Genomic DNA, 7,500 nt, shown 5'->3' with positions numbered 1-7,500 from the left:
TTCAATTTCCTCAATGTCTAGTATTCTGGGCTTCAATTGGATGTTTGTCCCACATTTTAAAGTCCAGTTTATTGAGTGGCCCCCAAACCTCATTTCCATAAAGAGCTATTGGTAGGATTACACTGTCAAATATTTTGGTTCTAATTCTAATTGGGATGTTGATTTGGAATAATTTCATTTTTATTGCAAACATTGCTCTGCGGGCTTTTTCTTTGAGTGGATTCATATTAAAGTTTCACGGTGCAGATATGGTCAGACCAAGGTATGTGACATTTTTAGTGTGTTCAATTATGGTGTTGATCAGGGTGAATTTATATTTGTGTTTCTGACATCAGTTTTTTTTTTTGGGGGGGGGGGAATCCTGATTTAAAAAATATATATGTTTTACTGCCAGGGCCCAATTATGGAAATAATGCTATTACGGTTCTGTTGAAGACAGTCTTTGGTTGGTGATAGAAGTACCAAATCATCAGCATATAGTTGTCACGCTCTGACCTTAGAGAGCCTGTTTATTTCTCTATTTGGTTTGGTCAGGGTGTGATTTGGGTGCGCATTCTAGTTTTCTATTTCTTTGTTGGCCGGGTATGGTTCCCAGTCAGAGGCAGCTGTCTATCATTGTCTCTGATTGGGAATAATACTTAGGCAGCCTGTTTTCCACCCGAGTTTGTGGGATCTTGTTTTTGCACTGTAGCTGTAGAGCCCTGCAGAACTTTACGTTCGTTGTTCTTTCGTAGTTGTTTTGTTGTTTTTTTGTTGTTCATTCTAAAATAAATTAAGAAGTACACTTTCCAAGCTGCGTTTTGGTCTCATGCCGACGACGGACGTAACAATAGCAGGTATTTTACCTCTGTGTCAAATAGTGTGAGTCCTGTGGGTGGAGATTGGTCCAACATGTCTGCTAACTCATTGATAAAAATGTTGAAAAGATTTGTACTCAAGCTGCAGCCTTGTCTCACACCTCGACGTTGTGAAAATAATTATGTTCTTTGGTTTTTGATATTTATTGCACACTTGTTTTCTGTGTACATACATTTTATTAAGTCATAAACTTAACCACCAAGCCCACTTTGGAGAATTTAGTAGAATAGCCCTTCATGCCAAATAGAATAAAATGCTTTTTTAAAGTCAATTAAACAATCAAAAATGTTGCCCTCTTTTTTTTTTTTGGTGGACGTGCTTGTTGATTAGTGTGTGTGTAAGGTGTATATGTCACAACTTCCTCTGAAGTGGGTCCCTCTCCTTGTTCGGGCGACATTCGGCGGTCGACGTCACCGGTCTTCTAGCCATCGCCGATCCACCTTTCATTTTCCTTTGTTTTGTCTTGTCTTGTGACCCCTCAATGTGAGACGCATTGTCTCGGCTGTATGACACAGAGGAGCGGCCCATGGATCCCACCCCCATACTCCCCGCCTCCTATCTGGACGCGGACATTGAGCAGGCATTGTCCCGCTGGGTGTCAGTTCATCCCATCTGCTGTTTGTGACAAATTGATCTCTTGGGCCCACACGTCACCCTCCTCTGGTCATCCTGGGATTGGTCGTAGCGGGAGGTACTGGTGGCCTACCTTGGCCAAGGGCGTGAGGGTTTATGTTTCCTCCTGTTCGGTGTGCGCCCAGTGTAAGGCTCCTAGGCACCTGCCCAGAGGTAAGCTACTCCCCTTACCCGATCCACAACGGCCTTGGTCGCACCTGTCGGTGGATTTTCTGACCGATCACAGGGTAACACCGAGATCCTTGTCTTTGTGGACCGTTTATCAAAGTCCTGTCATCTCCTCCCTCTGCCCGGTCTCCCTACTGCCCTACAGACTGCGGAGCCCTTGTTTATGCATGTCTTCCAGCACTACGGGGTGCCTGAGGATATAGTGTCTGATCGGGGTCCCCAGTTCACGTCTAGGGTCTGGAAGGTGTTCTTGGAATGTCTGGGGGTCTCGATCAGCCTTACTTCAGGGTTTCACCCCGAGAGTAATGGTCAGGTGGAGAGAGCAAACCAGGATGTGGGCAGGTTTCTGTGGTCCTATTTGAAAATAAAGGAGAGCCGCACACTTTAGGAGCTCAGATGCAACAATGTAATGTCCAACGTTTCGACAGCCAAGCTGTCTTCATCAAGGTATGATCAAACACAGCGGTATGACTCGTTTATATAGTGTCAAAAGATCATATAGTTTATATAGTGTCTGTAATCATGGCCAAGTGTGGCCTAATATCATTGGTTAATTATCAAATATTAAAATGGCATAGAAAGAGCAGCATACAAACAATACAAATGGATAGCATACGATCATTTTAGACGACACAAGCTTACAAACAATTACAATGGCAAAGTCACAATAATCACAAGAAGGGCTTCAGATCTGCGGTCCTATTGCCAGGACGGGGGAGTGGGCGGCGTTCGTGTCCCGGGCTGAGATGGCACAGAATTCGCTTCGCAACTCCTCCACTAACCTCTCTCCCTTCCAGTGAGTACTGGGGTACCAGCCGGTTCTGGCGCCTTGGCATCAGAGTCAGACCGAGGTTCTTGCGGTGGACGACTGGTTCAGGCGCGCGGAGGAGACATTGGAGGCTGTCCGTGTTCACCTTCAGCAGGCTGTGACTCGCCAAAAGGAGAACGCAGCAAGGCCCCGGTGTTCGGCTCTCGACTCAAAACCTGCCCCTCCGCCTGCCCTGCCGGAAGCTGGGTCCGCGGTTTGTGGGGCCATTTAATGTCCTGAGGAGAGTGAACGAGGTTTGTTAAAGGTTACAACTTCCATGCGATTACCGTATTAACCCCTTGTTCCATGTGTCCCTCCTCAGGCCGGTGGTGGCTGGTCCGCTCCAGGATTCTGAGGTGCGGGAGGTTCCTCCGCGCCCTCTGGACAACGAGGGGTACGGTCCGGAGGAGAGGTGCTTGGTTCCGGTCAAGAACGTGTTGGACCCTTCAATGCTGCAGGAGTTCCACCGTCTTCGTCTGGATCGCCCTGCGCCTCGCCCTCCGGGTCATCCCCGAGGCCGGTGTCGGGGCGCTGCTTGAGCCATGCGTCAAAGGGGGGGGGGGGGGGGGGGTACTGTCACGACTTCCTCCGAAGTCGGTCCCTCTCCTTGTTCGGGCAACGTTTGGCTGTCGACGTCACCGGTCTTCTAGCCATCGCTGATCCACATTTAATTTTCCATTTGTTTTCTCTTGTCTTCCGTCACACCTGGTTTCAATCCCATCAATTACATGTTGTGTATTCAACCCTCTGTTCCATGTCCTTGTCCGGTATTGTTGATTGTAAGAGTTTTCAATTTCATGAAGTGTCTTATTGGTATATTTCAATTTCTTGCGTTTCAGTGCATGTTTATACTGTTTCAGAGTTTCAACGTATTCATAGTGTAGCCCTGGGTTGCTTTGCTGCTTATGTTTTTCATTTGACATTTGTCTTAGGTGTTTTCTAATTGTCTTACATTCATTATCAAACAATTTTTCAGAAATATTTTGTTTTTTGTTTCTGATGTTGCATTTCTTTGGTTTGCTCAAATTTGCCTTTGATTTTTGGAATATGCAGTTGATGTTTTGAGTAGCCGAATTGACACCTTCTTTATTGTTTCGGTATTCTAAGTTATTGAAGAACTGTATAGAGTTCATCATTTCATTTGAGTTCAATGTTTCGCTGATTCTCTCTGCACTGTTTCGAGCCCATCTGTATGATTGGTTTATGTTGTCGAGTTTATTGGGCTGTTTAATTTATGAATATTGCCGGGTTCATTTCTTCAGAAACACGTTGATCTGACTGTGATCTGACAACGGTGTCTGTGGTCTGACAGTGAATGCACTAATGGAGGAGGGGTCGATGTCAGTGATTGCATAATCGACTACACTTGTCCCAAGAGCTGAGCAGTAAGTAAACTGGCCTAAAAAGTCCCCTCTGATTCTACCATTAAGCATGTACAGGCCTAAGGCTCGACAGAGATGCACTAACTCCTTCACATTTTTGATCAGTATTTGGTCAGGAATGTTTCTATTATTGATAATAGGGCTACTGTACAAGGAGGGGTGTCCAAATATGTGGTGGTTACCTCCCGCATCAGTGAAGTCAGGCTCAGAACCTGTTCTTGCATTGAAATCTCCACAAAGAAGCACTTTACCCTCTGCCTGAAATGGAATGATTTCTATATGGAGATATGAAAACTGATCATCATAATATGAAGAAGAATCTGAAGATATGAAAACTGATCATCATAATATGAAGAATCTGAAGGAAGAGCATAAGCTGCACATATGTATACAACATTGTCAAAATAGATTGTACATTTGTTAAGTTTTAACCAAATGTGGACAGTACCTTTTTTAATTTAATTGTGTGCTAAGTCTTGCTTATGCCTGGCCCCATTTAACATTTTTATGTTTGATTAAAGGCAGTAAACTTTCTCTATGGCCTGAGGGACTGCCACGGTCGTCATAAAGAGGAGACCAAGCCTGGTGAGAGAACATGACTCTTTAATAAAAGAGAGAACACTGAACAGAACTAAACAAAACAACAAAACCAACCGTGAAGCAATATGGCCAGTGCAGAACAGGCAACTAAACATAGAATAACAACCCACAAAATAACCAAGGAATATGGCTACCTAAATATGGTTCCCAATCAGAGACAACGATAAACAGCTGCCTCTGATTGAGAACCAATCTAGGCAACCATAGACATATAAACACTTAGACTAGAAAAAACCCTAGACATACAAAAAAACCTAGACAATCCAAAACTAAACAAACCACCCTTGTCACACCCTGACCTAACCAAATATTATAGAAAACAAAGATAACTAAGGTCAGGGCATGACAGGGACACTGAGTATCTATGTCTCCACGACACCATGTTTCCAGTAGGATTATGATGTCCTGTCCCTTTATGTTTTTAAGAAATGTTGGATTTGTCTCTGTCTGTCTGTCTGTCTGTCTGTCTGTCTGTCTGTCTGTCTCTCTCTCTCGCTCTCGCTCTCGCTCTCTCTTTCTGTCTCTCTCTCACTCTCTCTGTCTCCCGGACTCTCTCCCTCTCTTTCTGTCTCTGTCTCTCTCCCTCACTTTCTGTCTCTGTCTCTCTCTCTCTCCCTGTCTCTCTGTCTCTATCTCTTTCTGTCTCTCTGTCTCTCTCTCTGTCTCTCTCTCTCTCTGTCGCTCTCTGTCTCTGTCTATCAGATGCCACGTGTTTCTATATGAGATCAATGCCCTGTTGCAGCCACTGACCTGAAAAGGCAGAAAAAGCCTCATTGGCCCCACTGTTATCAATAGATGTCTAATTAAGGACCTGATACTTCCTAAGAACTAAACCTACATATTCTACTGCTTCTTGTCTTGCTGATTTTCTGAGATAATATTAGAGGAAACTGAATTGTTTCTTTTTTGCTGTAATGCTGGTTTCAGCCTTTTGTAGGTGGATTTGTGATAGTAAATAACACATCTTTCAGTTTAGCCTGGCTGTTACAGGGGGGGATGGGGATTGTATTATGTGGACCACGTATTAAGGCTAGAGTGCTCATTTTGTCAGATTGGCATGAACGGGCAATGTGGCACCCCGCACAGGGGGTCCTAGTTTAATATCCGATTTGGAATGGTCCTGGGACAGATTGCCATGGTAGTGGGCCACTCATTTGGCCTGGATTGTTAATGAACTAGACTGGCCCTAGGTCAACCTGACTGGCAGAAGAGGACAGAATTGGGGATGAACACTTTAAAATCAGTGACGTGCACTGAGCAATGGTTCAGTCATTAATGCCAATTGAGAGAGTGAGGGAGTGCTGCAACATTTCCCCAATCTGTCTAGGTAGTAGCTACAATGCAGAGGAGCTCCAAGCTGACTGACCGGACAGGGACACCCTGCTCTCCCAGGAGACTGGGCAGGCCATCCCCAGGTTTCTGGGCCTCCTCCACCACCTCTGGCTCCTGCCCTACATTCATGCATTTCTGTTTGGAGGAATCTGATGTTTCAGCCTCCTCTTCCAGCAGGTCCTCCCCATGCAGCCTGACATCCAGCCCCAGCCCTAGCAGTGCTCAGAACAGCAGCAGCCGGATCAGCAGCAGCAGTGAGGCTTACGACAGCATAGACAGCTGGAGCTCCGGGTCCACCTGCCTGCTCCACAGCTCCATCAGTAATCACAGCCAGGAGACCTTGCAGGCCAGACTCAGCAGCCCCAGCTCAGCCAGAGGGCCTCACGGCAGAACTTGTGCAGACAGACTCCAGGGAGGGGCATACTGCCTCGTGGGGCTACATGAGGGGGCAGCACAGGCAGCACTGGGAGGGGGAGCATGGCTGGGGAGAGGGAGGGGGAGGAGGGCTGGTTCTGTGCACAGCCTGACCTCCAGTAGCCAGTACACCACAACAGCCACCAGCATTAGCAGCAGTTGTAACACGATCAACACGTCAGTGTGTTATTGTTGGCTGGAGCAAAAGTTTGAAGCCAAACTTAAGTTCTCACAGTTCCTGGACGACGTGAGCGGAAGAGTGCTGGTCCCAGGCAACCTGGAGGCTTTAAGGAAACTACCGCCGCCCCCTCCTCCCCAGAGATCCAGCTCCCTCAGCCCCAGAACCAGCCTCAGCACCACCACAGAGTCCAGAGATGTGATCCAAGTAGAGCGCCAGTGGAGCAGCAGTCCACCATGCTCGGTAACCCAGCAGCGGAGCACCCGGCCTGGCGAGAGGAGGCAGGAAGAGCAGGGTTTCATTGAGACGCCCGTGGAGAAAACCTACCTGGAGACGGACATTGATAGCGTCCGTAGGGAGGATGAGCTGAAGGACATTAAGATCAAGAAGGAGAAAACGTTGTCAACGCTGGAGAGGGAGAGGAGAATGGGTGTGGGGGGAATAGCACCTCCTCCAGAATTCCGTCAGGACACATTGGGAAGGTGTAGAAATCCCAGTCCAGTTTTGTGGGATGAGAGATTGGTGATGAGATATCCCAACTGCTCTAACTCTCTCCCCAGAGGGATCAACATGGTGAGTGACACATCAGAAATGTTATACCCCGTTGTGGTGTGCCATTTCTTTATACATATCTCGTATGTCTACTGAGCATGCTCAGTACATTACAGTGATTGCGCAATAGTGCGTGGTACAAGGTGTGTCATTACAAAAAGCCATAAATTCATTTTCAAAAAGCTTGATGCACAATAATGTCAGATTGTCAATCATTTCTGAAGCGAATAAAGGTTAACATTTTATATGACATGCACTGGCTAAGGTGGAGAATTTTGCCTTGTTCAAACACCCGAAACAGCTTGTTCCTGCAACCTAGAGCCATAATCAATATCCTTAATTCTATGTAAAAAAATCTGTCTAATTTTTTGCATATCTAAGCATACCTCTTGAGCTGTCTGTATTATTATTTGTATTATTACTATTATTATTATTACTACCATACTTGCTATTATTTGTATTGTTATTTTTGTTGTTAATATTATTATTAGTATTACGTTTACTAGTATTTTTATTATTGCTATTATTATTACTATTATTATTATTAATATTATTTGACAATTATTTGTATTACC

Source organism: Oncorhynchus mykiss, chromosome 4 (assembly GCF_013265735.2).
Source record: "Oncorhynchus mykiss isolate Arlee chromosome 4, USDA_OmykA_1.1, whole genome shotgun sequence".
NCBI classification, from domain to species: domain Eukaryota; kingdom Metazoa; phylum Chordata; class Actinopteri; order Salmoniformes; family Salmonidae; genus Oncorhynchus; species Oncorhynchus mykiss.
Note: the sequence above shows the minus strand (reverse complement) of the source record.